The sequence below is a fragment of the Ursus maritimus genome, unplaced genomic scaffold, assembly GCF_017311325.1.
Source record: "Ursus maritimus isolate PB19 unplaced genomic scaffold, ASM1731132v1 scaffold_7, whole genome shotgun sequence".
NCBI classification, from domain to species: Eukaryota; Metazoa; Chordata; class Mammalia; order Carnivora; family Ursidae; genus Ursus; species Ursus maritimus.
Genome location: NW_024426885.1, coordinates 68,441,875 through 68,456,954, shown reverse-complemented (window position 1 = coordinate 68,456,954; position 15,080 = coordinate 68,441,875). Strand labels below are relative to the sequence as shown.

Below are 15,080 nucleotides of genomic sequence, written 5' to 3'. Positions count from 1 at the left end.
GGGTGGCTCAGTCGGTTAAGCAATGGACTCTTGATTTCCGCTCAGGTCATGATCTCAGGATCCTGAAATCAAGCCCCACACGAGGCTCCATACTCTGCGGGAGGTCTGCTTGAGATTCCTTGTCTCCTTCTCTCTCTGCCCTTCCCCCCCCATTCACACACTCTCTCCTCCTCTCTCTAAAATAAATAAATAAATCTTTTTAAAAAATCATCCACTTCTTTCCCTTCTGCCATTGTGCCAAATTTTGCACAGTCCTTAACCTTGATGCTAAACTTCCCCCTTTACAGAATCCGTGTCATGGCTTGTGGGGCCCTGTTTTGATCCGAGTGAGCTGGAAGTCAGGGGAGTGGCTTCCTAACCAGAGCCTCTCAGAAGCACAAGAGCTGCATTCAGTCCTAGAGCTACAGGATAAATGGAAGCACATGCCCACGCCGAAGACAGCCAAGGAATTTTAAAGGGAAATACGAGCAAGACAAGAACGAGAGAGCACGCCTTGTAAATCACCTCTCCGCTTATCTCCTGGGTCCCTTCCAGTAGCTCAACTCAGAATGAAAAGGGACTGGTCCGACCAGACCTGGCACCAAAGGTGAAATATATTATCTTTCCTACCTCTCAGAACACACCACTTTCCAAAGAGAGCTCAGTAATAGATGCCAGCAGAGCGGAGGGAAGACAACCTGCCAGAGAGCTCACGCCCCAAGTTTTTTTATCTGATGGGTGTGCAGGCCAAATTGGTAAGGAGGGGAGGACTCCATGCAGCGGAGCAGACAGGTATATCTGGCTGTTGGGAAAAGAAAATACAGAAATGTCCCCAAACTCTCTTGTGTTCTAGACAGAGGAGTAAAAGCTATTTAGGGGTGTGCAATGCTGCTACACGGGTGTGAACCAGCCTGGCGAGGCTGACGGCACCATGCGGCACGGCAGGAGCTGAAGCAAGCGGGACGCCGCCGGGGCGTCCTGTTATTTCCAACGTCGTAGACGTGCTTTCCCTGGTGCCTAGCCACGGATGGGAAAGTGGTAACATTCCCTCCAAACGGACAATAATCATGGCTCAGGAGACAACGAACAGCCTGCCTACAAGGGTCAGAGCCTCGTTTCTGACTTTAACAAGGATCCCCAGAGAGTGATCTGCAACTTCATCAGGGCTTGTCTGCAAGCTGAGCTCGCACCCCAAAACAGAGATGGGACCAGCATCTACTTCTGGCTGAGGGAGTTCAAGCACAGCTCCTGCACCAGTGACAGGCACCCACAGGTACGAGAAGCAAAGGGCAGGAGGGAGACGCTGGCACTCCAGCTTACAGCACGTGTACATAGGTGGCAGGGCAGGGAGAGGACCAGGAGCACACCAACCACATCCACCTTCCTGCCCAGAAGTCTTGCCTCAAATGCCACCCTGGCACCCGCCCCCCAACCTCAGGATTCCTGCAGCACAAACAGCAATCCGGGGTGGACCGGGCAGAGGGCACAGTACATGGTGAGCCTTGGCTGGGAAGGAGATGCCATCAGTCAGTCTGCACTGCACATTTGCTCTCCATTGTCATCTGTCAAGATGGCCCCGGGCTCTGTCCCCTGCAGTGGAGCGGCAGGCTCCTCCGAGATGGAAGGGGAATGCCTCATGTGTGGTGCGATCAGATTCCCACACAACAGAACCACTAGACAGCCCAGAGCAATACCTATTTCTCTCTCCCCCACAGCTCATCTGTCCTACACACACGTGTGTCCATCCTACACTGATACACCATGACTGGGGATGGCTGTATTTCACTGATGCCATGAGGACAGTCAGAAAGACAGAGGTGTCAGGGGAGGGGGGTGAGCCAGCCAGTCCTGTCCCGGGGAGGTTGGCTGCAGGCTTCTCAGCCAGGCAAAGGGGGAGCTCTCTGCAAGGGAGACCAGTGCAGGAGCCCCTGGGCAGGTTGGAAGCCCAGCTTTACCACATGCCGCTGTGCAACCTTTGGCAAGTTCCTTAACCTCACTGTGCATGTTTCCTCATCCATTAAAGAAGAATTATTGGATGGAGAGGACAACAGCCCTGGGCCTGTCCCACCACACGCAGCAGCTACGGGCGAGCTCTTGTACCTACCTGCTTTCTCACTGCCGGACCTGACTTCCTCAACTTGCTATTCCCAACTCTAGTTTCTAACAGTGATCAATCCCACAACCCCGTTCTCAGGCACTATCCTCTTCAGCCTATGAATCCCAGCTCATCTCCTTGAAGCTCTCCCTGGCTCCTCTTGGACAAGCTAGCTCCCCCTCCCTGGGGATTAGCCACGGCGTTTTGTCCACACCTCTATTTTGACACGTATCATATGTTGTAAGCATCCACATATATTCACTCCCTCCCAAAGCAAGGACTGTTCAAGGTCAGAACATACCCCTGACAAACAAGTCAGTGAGTGAACAGATTTCTCGAAGGGTTTGCTTCAGTCCGCCTTGCGTTTCCTTTGGCCACCATCAGGGATGAGAGGAAATCAGAGCCCATGGCAGAACTAAAGATGAGCTTCCAGAAGGACCTGCGGGATGGATTCTCCGTTGGCAGAAAGAGCGGGAGAATCCACTAGCTGCTCTCACCGCACGGCCAGCCCAGAACACTTGGCCCCCATCCCTACAGTGAGGAAGGAGAGAATGAAAGGGCAAGGTATCCAAGGCCAAGCAAGAGGCATGATAGCAAGTTCTGAGAACTGAAAGCTGAGGAGAGGACAGGGAGGGACTGGAGGGGCTGACTGGTGACCGCCCCGGGGCTGGCACTCCTCAGACCTACAAGATCCGGGCAGCAAAGCGAAGGCAGCTTCCATGTGACAGCCAAGCAGCAACACAGGTCGGGGGGGGAGGGGCACGGCATTTGGGGTCTCCCCCAGGCATGCCCTCCAGTTCCCCTGCGTGAAGGATCTTACTGAAGTCTGTGGAACCCGCACTTACGGAAATTAGATGCAAGATCTTGTATTTCAGTGCACTTCTATAGACATAGGTTCTACGGATTTTATGAGATTCTAAAAAAGGCTTATAATTTCAAAAAAAAGAAAAAAATGATTAATATGCATATGAATCACTCAGGGATCTTGTTAAAATGCAGGTTCTGGTTCCTAAGCCAGGGCGGGGCATGAGGCTCTGTGCTCTAACCACGTCCAGGTGATGTCATTGTCACCGGTCAGTAGCCACAGCTACACCGGGAGCCTTTCCTACTAAAGCCTCTGCATTACCAAGCCGCATGCAACCACAGAATTCAGTGTGACACAAACTGATCTGAATTTTAGTACATGTGACAAGATACAAGACAAGCTCAGGCAGGTATTACTGGCACTTTTTAAGATCCCTTTGGAGTTCAGAACCAGCTCATTAGAGTATAGACGAACTAGGAGACCGCCTTCCATCCTAGCTGCAAAAAAGGAAGACCTGGCGTCCCCAGGGTCTGCGCCCTTCTTGTTTGTTCAAAAGGAAATCCAGCAAACAAAGAGTTTTCCCCCTTCTAGCTTTCCTCTACCACCTCTGGGAAACTGGCTAGAGAAGCAAGGATGGCCGGGTGAACTCCCTGTGTTTACACAGAATTTGTGTAGCACTGAATATTTATGCATATGAAAGATCAGATTAAACCTTCACAGGCAAATTGAGAACTCGGTGGCTGCTGGCAGCAGGTTCCACTGTCCAGACAGAGTACAACTTAGCCCTCTGGGTTTGGCTGAGCTTGCAGCCACCAATGGGGACAAATGTGACCGAGTGGTGCTGAGGTCTGGTCCAGAAAGGAAGCCTACCAGGGGCGGCAGAAAGCAGCGTGTCTTAGAGCTGAATTGTGCATCAACAGCTCTATCCCCAGCACACAGAGTATCATAAAGGCTGAAATCCAAATTGAAGTCTAAAAATAGCACAATAAAATTATTTCCTTCTTTCACTCCACCAGAGAGCAAAGCGGCTGACATCAGTATCTGCAGGGCACAACTGACTTCTTAGCGTTTACGCGGAAGGAACGATTACACAACTGCCCTTTCCCACCAGCAGACCGACGGCCCCAGAAAATAAGGGAGGGGAAGCAATTACCCTGTTGCCGAAAACCAATAATGGATATTTGATTATGATTATTAATGGGGAGAAAGGGAGACAGACCGCTGAGCAGAGACCAGGCACTCAGTGAATCTGCGTGAGATTCCAAGAGGGGGAATTAATTTTTTGTTTTCTTTTCACCTCTCATCCCGTCATTTGAATGTGACACCAAACTTTAAGCATGGCCTGTCACAGCCTTATCCATATTCAATGCCCCTGCACTATGGCCACATTATCTCCCCTGGATACCCAAGTGACAGGCTCCTGGCTGTGGGGGATTGTTTTCCCTTCCCATCTAAATGTGGGGCGGATGTAGCAGGGAACTGACTTGTCAGATACAGGAAATCAACTAATTTTCAAGACACCAGAAAGACATTTTGTAGCAAATATTTACTTCTCCATTTCTTTCCTACTGATACTGAACATACATTATCTAATCCGGAGGATGCTGGATTTACAATCTCCATGAACAAAGGGATGTTATAGGCTCATTCTAAAGGAAACAATACCATCAATTCCTTCAGCCCCTGGTGAAAACACTGGTGCAGCATGAAGCACATTTGTCATGAAAGAATAAAAGAAACAAGCGAACAAACAACAACAAAGACAAAAACAGACTCATAAATACAAAAAACAAACAGGTGGTTGCCAAAAAGGAGACGGATGATGGGGTGGATGAAATGGGTGAAGGCAATTGAGAATTACAAGCTTCCAGTTATAAAATAAGTGAGTCGTGGGGACAAGAAGTAGTGTAGGGAATACAGTCAAGAGTACTGTAATACACTTATCGTGGTGAGCATTTTGTAATGTATATGTTTGTTGAATCACTATGTTGTACACCTGAAACTAATTTAGTATTATATATCAATTATATATCAACTATAATTAAAAAAAATAAAATTTTTAAAGAACCAAAGGGACCTTGAGGGATATAGGTAGACAGGGGAGTGAGCAATTTCTCTGACTTATAGCACACCCTGGAAACCAGTTCCCCTAGATCGCCTTACCTGTCCATTGAATTTCCAATTGCTGTCTGCCTCAAGGTCCATATAAATACCATAGCTTCATCCAGATTTGGCTACTGGCAACTCGAGATCCCCAGAGGGGAAGGTTGGGAACAAGCAGGGCTGAATTCGAAGATGCTAGGCGAGGTAACTGATGTGGGTCACCCTCTCTGTGCAGGCAGGGTTCTAGGCACTCTTCATGCATTATTTCTTTCTCACGTAAATTTCCCTTGAGGCATGTATGGTTATTACAAAGATGTCAACCTTACAGATCAGGACACAGGCTCAGAAGATTCTGGTGTGTGCTCAGTTACATACCTAGTTAGCTACCTAGCCAGTTGGTAGAGCTCAGATTGCATCCCACCCCCATGACAAAATCCTATGATCTATCTGATGGCACCAGATTTTCACTCATTTTAAGAGAAATATTTAGCCCTTTTCTCCACCTGGAAACACCATTTCCTAATGTATATTGAAACCATTTAGGAGATTAGGTGACGAATAGCAAATACACAGCCTGAGACCCACAAAGCCACTGTCACTTGATTTTTTTTTTTTTTGTGGTAGATCGCTCTCATTTTTGTGCAAATATAGGAACATTTCTCTCGTGATTGCAAAAACACCAGTAGTTGTCATAAACGGTAACAGACAACATAGGCATTCATTATTATGTGCAAAATTGAACATTTCCCTATGCTCCCTGTTACCAAAACAAAGGTTTCAACTGGAAACTATTTCAAAATTCTACATGCACACACACATACACACACACACACGCACGTGTGTGTGTGCATGTCACATGACATGCATGACACATTTTATGTCTAATCCTTATTATTCTTCCCAGGACTCTAATCTTCAGCCTCTTCCAATAACATAGAAATGATAAATATTATCATTAATTATTATTAGGTATTTTAGTACGATATTAACAAAATATTATACTACTGTAAATAATAATAATGATGATGGCAGCAAACATTTACTGAGCCTGTGCTTTTATTGGTGAGAACACGCTCTATAGATATCATTTAATCTGCGTAATAGCCCAGTAAGGAGGGTACTATTTTATTTCCTTTTATAGACAGGAAAACTGAACCTTAAGTTAAATAATTTGCCCAAGGTCACAAAACTAGGAAGTAGAGAAGGGGCCACGGATTCGATAATCTGACCCCAGATCCCATTATTCTTGGTCTCACATTATCCTTTCTCCCCAACTTCCTATGGGTCCGAGGCCCTGAACTGACAAGGTCCTCCTTTCTCTAGCCATCTTGGCCAGCTCTTCATCTTGGCATTGTCCCTTGACCTCTTCCGTGGGCAGAACTAGCTGCTGTTTATCATAAAGACACCACGTGCCAGCCCTGAGGCAAAAGCAACTTGAAAGACCACCATGTTGCCCAGCACAGTGCCTGGTGCATGGTAAAGGCTCCATATAGAATTGCCTAGAAGCCTATCCACCACGTGCATGTGTTTTGTCCCCCCCTTCCCACCCATCAGCCATGAGGAACATTTAATCAAGATCTTCCAAACGTCATCCCTTCATACCTATAACAATGAATCTTGAACTTGCCCCTCCTGTTTTTGTTAAGCTAAAGGAGCCCAAAGTCCCTCAAACGCTACTCAAAATATTATTTCCCAGTATCCTCATCCCACCAATTATCCAATCTTATCACCTTTCCCTAGACTACTTAATGTTTCCTGGTACATTTGTACCTTGCTTTAAAAGTAATTAAAATCTCTAAATTTATAAGTATCAAAAAGAGAGGAAGCTCATCTAATCACAAGAAGGTTGACTGCAAAGTTCTTTTAGGTACTTCTCTTTCCCGGTATGTTTCTCCATCTGCTCAAGGATCAGTAGTGACCTGAGAGGCTAGGGCGGGCAGATCTGGGGTCAGACTGCTTGTGTGTGAATTCTGCCGCCACCCTCACTAGCATGTGACTGTGGGCAAGTGACTTCGCCTCTCTGTGTCTCAGTTACGTCACCTATATGTGGGGATAGTGACAGTATCTACCTCACTGGCTTACAAACATAAAATGAGTTAAAATACGTAAAGGACCAAGAACAGCACCTGTACGTGACAGATGCCACCACCAACACTCCTGCCATCACGTGACATCATCACCACCACGGTCAGGGCCCTGATTACCTAGGCAGGCCAGCTATGAGGTTATTGCCTCTCGGCTCCAAATTTAGCCCTCATTGCCTGCTCTGCAAATATCTAGCTGGACCCTTTGCGTAGTCTTCTTTGCCAGCTGACCCAATATGAAGTTTTGTCAGTGGAGGAAGCTGGAGGGACATGGCTGGTGGAAGGGGTTTCCTTCCTGGTTCCAGCGTGCTTTCAGCTGGCTCCTGAAGAGTGGATGGCGTCTCTAGCTCCCAGCTCCAGACACTCATGAGGGCTCCCTATATCCCCATTCCTGCAGCACAGATGGATTCGCCAGCGTTCGGCTTCTGCAGCCCTGGGCTCACCCAGTGTCTGGCTCCTGCTGTGTGGGCAACTTCTCTAGTACAGGCCTGTGTGCCATGCACGGCCGGTCCAGCACCTGGATGTCAGCTGCTCCCAAAAGCCAACACTGTCCCCTAACACCCCCTCAGGCAGTTTTTTAGCAGGCTGCCTCTGGTGAGACAACTCCCTATGAAAAGCCTTGTTTAGCACCCTGGAAAGTGGATTCCAGAAAGTTCCAGAGAGAGGACTTGCAGCGAGGTACACGGGTGTGGCACCATAGCCCCTTCTTGCCTATCCCACAGCTGGGGGAGCCCTACCTCAGCCCTGTGGGTGGTGGGTGCCGCTTATACCTGCTGGTCCCATACGCCTTACGGGTGAATTCCTCCTTATTCCAATCCTCTGTCATCATGAACAGTCCTTTGTATTATATGGTCTCTGTTCAAATTACTGTGCGGGCTCTGTCTCCTGATCAGACCTGTACTGAAGCAGTCTCTGCCCTCACCTCCTTGCCCTTAGAAGGAGACCTCCAGGACCCTCAGCCTTCTCTGTGCTCTTCACACACTCCAAGTCAATTCTTGTCTAAGGATAATTGTTTTTTTCTGCCCAGAAATGCCATCAGATCTCTAGCTGGTTCCTTGGGCACTTCCTCTGAGACACTCTCCCAAATTTCCAATCTGAAGTAGTCCCATCCAGGCCTATTACCCCAATCACCATTCAGCCCTGCTTTACTTCCTTCACAGCACGTGTCACTACCTGAATTATCTTGTTCCTCCATTTGCCTCCCTCCCTAATTAACTGCAGGTTCTATGAGAGCAAAGACTGTGCCCGGATTGTTTACCACTGAGGCTACAGAGAATCCTTGTCAAATGTGAAAGCACTCGATAGATAGTTGTATAAAGAAGACGAGAAGGAAAAAGAAGAAAGGTAATAAGAAAAAGAAGGAAGGGAGGGGGGAGAGAGGGAGGAGGGATTCCATCCTGTCACCCCCCATTCTAATTTAGAACCCAGTCCTAATGCCCCCAATGCAACAGTAACTCCAATGAAAGTACTCTCCCCGTCGCTGGCACTCAAAATCCTGAACTCACCACTCTCAGTTACATTCCAGCTCATCACAAAGACCCACAGAGTTTTCTCTAAGTTTGTCCTCATTTTTGCTCCCTCTTCTCCAATAGTTCCATCATTCTCCACAGATATCAGTCATGTCTCCATGAATCACGACTCTATTACTTTAACAGCCTCCCTACTGGCCTCTCTCATTTCATGTCCTTTCCCCTTTTTAATCTCTGAATGGTGTTGCCTACCAATTTTTCGAAAACACTGCTTTTTCACCCCACTTCTTTACCTGTTTCATCAGCCTACATGTATTTGTCCACCTTCTAAGGCCTTCCTACATCGGCTGCATACTATCTGCCCATCACCTGCACTAACCCATGAATGAGCCGAACCATCCCCGCCCAGGGGCCTTCACTCACAGGAGCTCTCTCCCTCCCGATATTCTGGAAGGGGGCAGCTCCCACAAAGTCTTCATTGGAAACCACAGTCTCACTGATCAGCTTCTTCTCTCAACTCCCACACTCCAGAAAGCAGCTGGATTTCTTTTATAAATGTATGTTGTCTTTTCCTCATCTTACCCAAAGAAATGTGCGTGCTCCATAGTTGTCTGTGGGTTCAGGTGGGGTGTTGAACAAGCAGTGGGAGGTGACATGATAAACAGTTGACAGCCTCCTGGAGGAGGCTCAGTATGAGCTCTAGGACCTGGAGGACCTGCCTTGTGGCAATCTGAGGTCCTGTTCCACCAGAACACTCTAAGACTGTCGCCTGGCCCAAATCACAGTCTTTCTCATTATTCATATACTAAATCTGATAGGACACATTTTGCCTGTAACTCATATGGAAAATTTACTTTAGAAAAAAAAAGGAGAAATGAGAATTTTTCACAAAGATTTTTAAGAATTTATTTATTTATTTGGCAGAGAGAGAGAGAGCATGAGTCGGGGGGAGGAGCAAGGGGAGAGGGAGAAGCAGACTCCCCACTGAGCAGGGAGCCCAATGTGGAGCTTGATCCCAGGACCCTGGGATCCTGACCTGAGCTGAAGGCAGACGCTTAACCGACTAAGCCGCCCAGGTGCCCAAGATGTTTGTTTTTTAAAAGGGCCTCCTCCTGTCTATATTCATCCCTTGTACTTTCCATATTTTCTCTTGAAATTGTTTAGGGGGAAAAAAAAATTTTCTTTACAATTAAGCAAATTGTAGTACGTACACTCACTAGAACATTAATTACTACTAAAATTATGGTTATAGGGGCACCTGGGTGGCACAGTCATTAAGCGTCTGCCTTCAGCTCAGGGAGTGATCCCGGCGTTCTGGGATTGGGTCCCACATCGGGCTCCTCCGCTGGGAGCCTGCTTCTTCCTCTCCCACTCCCCTGTCTCTCTGTCACATAAATAAATAAAATCTTTTAAAAAATTATGGTTATAAATATCATATAGTAACATCGGAAAAGTATTTTTTGACAAACCACCTGGTTGAAAAAAGCAGTATTTCCAAACTCAGGACATACAATTAATTATAACTGTTGTTAGTCCTGAGAGATCTTGGAGAGGTATACTCAAAGTATGAGGAGGAAAATATAAATGTCAGCACAGACTGAGTCACAAACAGAGTCCTGCAAAATCTAACTCTAAGTCTAAATCTAAAGTGGATTCTGGCTCCCAGTTCTTTAGGATGTGACACTGATGGGCTTACAATGAGAAGGTGATATGGTGGGTTCTGGTTCCCATGCCTAGGAAGTTTCACATTCGAAAATCATATTGCCAGGTGCAGAACAGTGTCTGTAATAGTGTACCTTTCATCTAAGTGGGGATCGTGAATATATATGGTTACATTATTAAAAAGCAGTGAAAGGATAAACCCTAAATGAATGAAAATGGTTTCCTGTAGAGGGAAGTAATGGAACAGTGGGAGAGAGAGAATGGCAGCCGTACGTCTCTAACCCTAAATGAATGAAAATGGTTTCCTGTAGAGGGAAGTAATGGAACAGTGGGAGAGAGAGAATGGCAGCCGTACGTCTCTGAATGTACCTTGCTTTGCACATTTGACTTTGAACCATAAAGTTTGTGTTCCATATTTCTAGAAGCAGCAACCACTGGAATAGAAGGCTAAATAAAACAGATAAGCCCGCTGTGCATTCAGCTAACTATGCATTGAGTTGATAGATGAACTTTACCAAGGGAAATTCAAGTGATTTTAAAACTGTAATTTAACTTTGCATCCTTAAGAACAGGAAGAACTGCAAAGTGTTAAGTTGCTTTTAGTTATTACGTTATTAGTAATACTATCACCATTATTATTCTGATACTATATATATAAAATATGGATATACCAAAGATACTATTACATAGAAACATACTATATACATATACTGTACATATACCCTATATTCCACAATATATGTAGTCAAATTTACTCTTCTATAAGTACATATAGATAAATAGATAACTGGTAGATTAAGTAAGTATATAGTAATATTAGAAACCAGAATTTTCAGTGTATGAGAAAAGAAATAAAAACATAAAATTAAAGAAGTTAAGTGAAGCCATGTAATCCTAAATTTGGACTGGAAATAACAGTATGAATCTGCGATATAATTTGTCTAAAAATATCCTAGCTGTGTCTACTGAAAAGGTCAAGAAATAATAACAACCCAGTAGTTACGAGCATTCCCAGCACCCAGATTGTGGTCTCTAAATATCATTTCCTACTAAAAGTAACAGAACCCTTTGCAGATTCCAGATCTGGGGCAGGAAATGTACATAATGGACCTGAAACATCTTGTTACATCAAAAAAAGAAGGAAGCTTCTAGTTTGATATTAAAATATTCAGGAGCCAATTTGAAAGGGCTCTCAGCCAAAGACGGGTCAATTTGAAAAAGAGAGCTTTCTGCAAAGAACTGAAACATAACAAATCTGCTCAAAATCCATGACTTCATAATGATACACACACACACACACACACACACTTTGTGTTTACCTTCGGAGCATGCTAGAAAACCAATTATTATTCTGAAAACTGGTGCATAAGGAGAAAAAAAATCAAATATTGTCTTTCTTTCATAAATTGTTCCTCAGGACAATCAAATAGATGTTGAAATAGCTATCCACCTTCTCTCATCACCAGTCATGGGTCACTGTGAGTGAACTGAGTGGTGGCCTATGCCTAGGAAGGAACCGGAAAACAGCACTGCGGAGTTCTGTGGCTTCCTGTGCAGAACTTCAGTCTTTGGTCACAGTTTTAGAGTTCCTGGTTTCCCAGCCCCACAAGCCCCCTTTAAAATGATCTAAGGAGGTTTCTTTTATAGAATTTTAGCTAAAAAAATAATGAGGACAGTGATGGAATTAGAATATTACGGTTCTGAAACCCACTAGTGAAATAAGGAATCCAGTCAGTAATCATCAATGTAGGTAAAAAGCTGACAGGGAACTTGATACAAAAAGGGTAGGACTCCAGACACCTGAACGCAACAACCAAGTTCAATGCCACACGAGAGAGACAACAGTCATCATTGGCTTCCTTACGTGATTTGGTAGAAAGTTACAGCACTATCAGTGAAGGTCTCTTAACAATAAAATCAAACCTCAATATAATCAAATCTCTAGACTGAACTACCAGTTTATGGGAAATACATGGAAAAAAGAAACGACAATGATCACAAAGACACAATCAGACAAATTCTATAAGCTAGAAAACTTGGTTTCTTCAACAACAATAACAGCAGGCAATTAAAGTAAAAGGGGAGAGAACCTGCAGATTAAAAGAAACCTAAAACACATTTCTTCATTTGAATAGACCACCTGTTAAAATAAAATCAGGAGAAAATTTGGGGAAATTGGAACACTGACTAGATATCTGATAAAAAGAAAGTGTTTTCGATATTTTTAGGTATGATAAGGGTATCACAGTTCCTCTTTAAAGGTCTTTTTCTTCTTGAAGATATGAACTGACATACTTATGGCTTAAATAAAATGTCTGAGATTTGCTTCAAAATATTCCTCCTGTTGGGGGTCGGGTGGGTGTGATAGGTGGAGTAATGACTCCCCAAAGATGTCCATGTCTTCATCTTCAGAACCTCTGAACGGGAACTTGCAGATGTGATTACATTAAGGGCTTTAGGATGGGGACATTATCATTATCCTGGATTATGTGGGGGGCCCAACGTCACCACTGCCCCACAGTATCCCTCATAAGTGGGAGGCAGAAGGATCAGAATCACAAGAGAAAACGGTATCATGACAAAAGCAGATTGGAGTGATGTGCTTTGCAGATGGATGAAGGGCCCCAAGCCAAGGATACAGGTGGCCACCAGCAGCTGAAGTAGGTCATGGAAGGGATTCTGCATTCGGAGCCTCCAGGGGAGACAACCTAGCCGACACCTTGATGTTAGCCCAGTGAAACTGATAACGGACTTCCAAAAGGGGACAGATGTGTTTCAAGACACTGAGTTTGTTGTGGTCATTTGTTTCAGCAGCAATAGAACACTAACAGAGTGGGAGAGTGGATGGGAGTAGAGCCGAGATCGGTTTGGCCACATGTTGAAAATTGTTGAATGTGTGTGATATGTACACGGGGGCTCATTATCCTTATTCACTACATAATGTCTCTGATTTTGTATACATTTGAAATTTTTCATAGTAATTAGGGTTTTTTTTAAGTCTTACTAAGGAATTTAAACGAAAAAGTCTATTTTTAAGATACTGTTTTCAAGTCTTATACATGTGGCTCAAACCCAACTCCAGAATATTGTGCCAACATCAGTCTCAGAGAGTGGGGGCTTTTAGGGAGGTTGAAACAGACAGACCATGCTACCCCAAAAATACTGCCTGTGGGACCTGGCAAGGCGCTCTTTCTCCCTGAGCCTCAGCAGCCTTATATATTTGGGTTAATAACCGCGCTTCCATCTCATTGGGTTACCAGGAGGCTTAAGTAAAATAATCCATTTAAAGTATTTAGTGGATTATCTAACACAGTATCTCTTAATAAAGGTTAGCTCCATATTTTCATGGCATGTCATTTCCAGGTTTCCAACAAACATTTGAAAAATGTCTCAATCTGTCTCTATCATCATTACCGTAGCCCTCTAAAACGTATCTGTGACATAAGTATTTAGAGCCCATTTGAATCACCCATATTCCATTTTAAAAAGCTTTTGTCTTGGTTTGACTGTTGTGCTCTGATGGTCTCCCGAGATAATGAGCAACCCAGAGCCAGAGGTAATCGCGTGAAGCCCAACAGGGAAGCTATAAAGAAATCTTTGTCCTGGGAAAATAATGGGCTGGCCTCTCAGGTTCCAAATCCTTTCCCGCAGGATGAATGCCTCTGTTCCCGGTTATTCTTCCACATGGAAGTAAGCATCAGAACTCTCATGATCCTATCTAAACTGAAGGGAGAGCTTCCTTTTCCTGTCCCAAAGTTCTCTCTTCCTCTGAAGCAGCTGCAAGAAAGGTCAGACCAGCTCTTTTAGGAACCAATTCGTACTTGCTATTCTGTGCCCAGCTCCTTTGCAGAAGCACTGAGTCTTCCGCTAACTGGTGGCAATGGGCTCCTCGTGGGGCTTCAAGCTGGAGTCTATAGGCTGATGCCCAGAGGCTATGAAATAATCGGTATTTTTAAAAAACACCCCTTTTCCCTGTACACTGTGATGCCTCAGTTCATTGAAGTCCCTGGAGTCACACACATAGTTGGAGATGAGACTCACAAGCCATTAAACACTTTTGCATCAAAATAGTTGGGATGTTCACTCCCGGGAAATGTGGAGGGAAGGGGACTCAGGGGCCCCTGCAGCCTGGCTTCCTTTCCTGTCACAGAAGTCACAGCACTCCTGAGGGACGAGCAGTGAACCAAGGAGGGTTGTCTAGACATGTAGTAAGAACACTGATGAGCAAAGCCTGCAATATATTTCAAATTATTTGATATGCTTTTGAATTTCTTGAAGAAAATGACAACATAGATTGGTATGACCAGTTTATTTTATTATAATGCTAGACTGGACTTAAAAGAGCCAGCAAAAAAAAAGCCCACTGGGTGACAAAATGAGATGTGGCTGCCACTCTTCTCCTAATATCCCCCGCTCTACCTTGTGCTTCTGGTTACAGGAGTTAAGAAGACAGAAGCAGCCACCAAACTGGGGACACGAGTTTCCCTTAAAATCCACATGGATATGAGGGGGTTGGTAAAGCAATGTCTGCTACCAGGTTTTCATTCAGTTCATTTTTTACGTTTTCGGAGGGCCTCAACATAGGGGATAATATTTATGTTTCTGACTTAAGAAAAAAGACCAATAAAATGGTCTAAGAAGAAAATGACCAATAATGTTGGTTTTAAAGATTGTTGGCCTCATTTTATGTGGCTCTTGTGACTGGAGTGTCCATTTTGTCATTGCTCAATCAAGCTCAAAGTCTGAGGAGATGCAGAGGCCAAACCTGAAGGGGGGAGGCTGGCTTGTGCCACTCTGAGACCACGGGAAGGCCGGCCGAGTGCACACAAACACGTGGATTCTGATCTGCCCCACAGACCCTAAGTCCTGCTTCTCCCCTGCTG

General features: G+C 45.0%; 1 protein-coding gene across 1 annotated transcript in view; it reads right to left on the bottom strand.

Moving 5' to 3' along the window:
- The window catches only part of DISC1 (DISC1 scaffold protein), a 359,683-nt gene that overhangs the window by 39,657 nt on the left and 304,946 nt on the right, over positions 1-15,080 (bottom strand).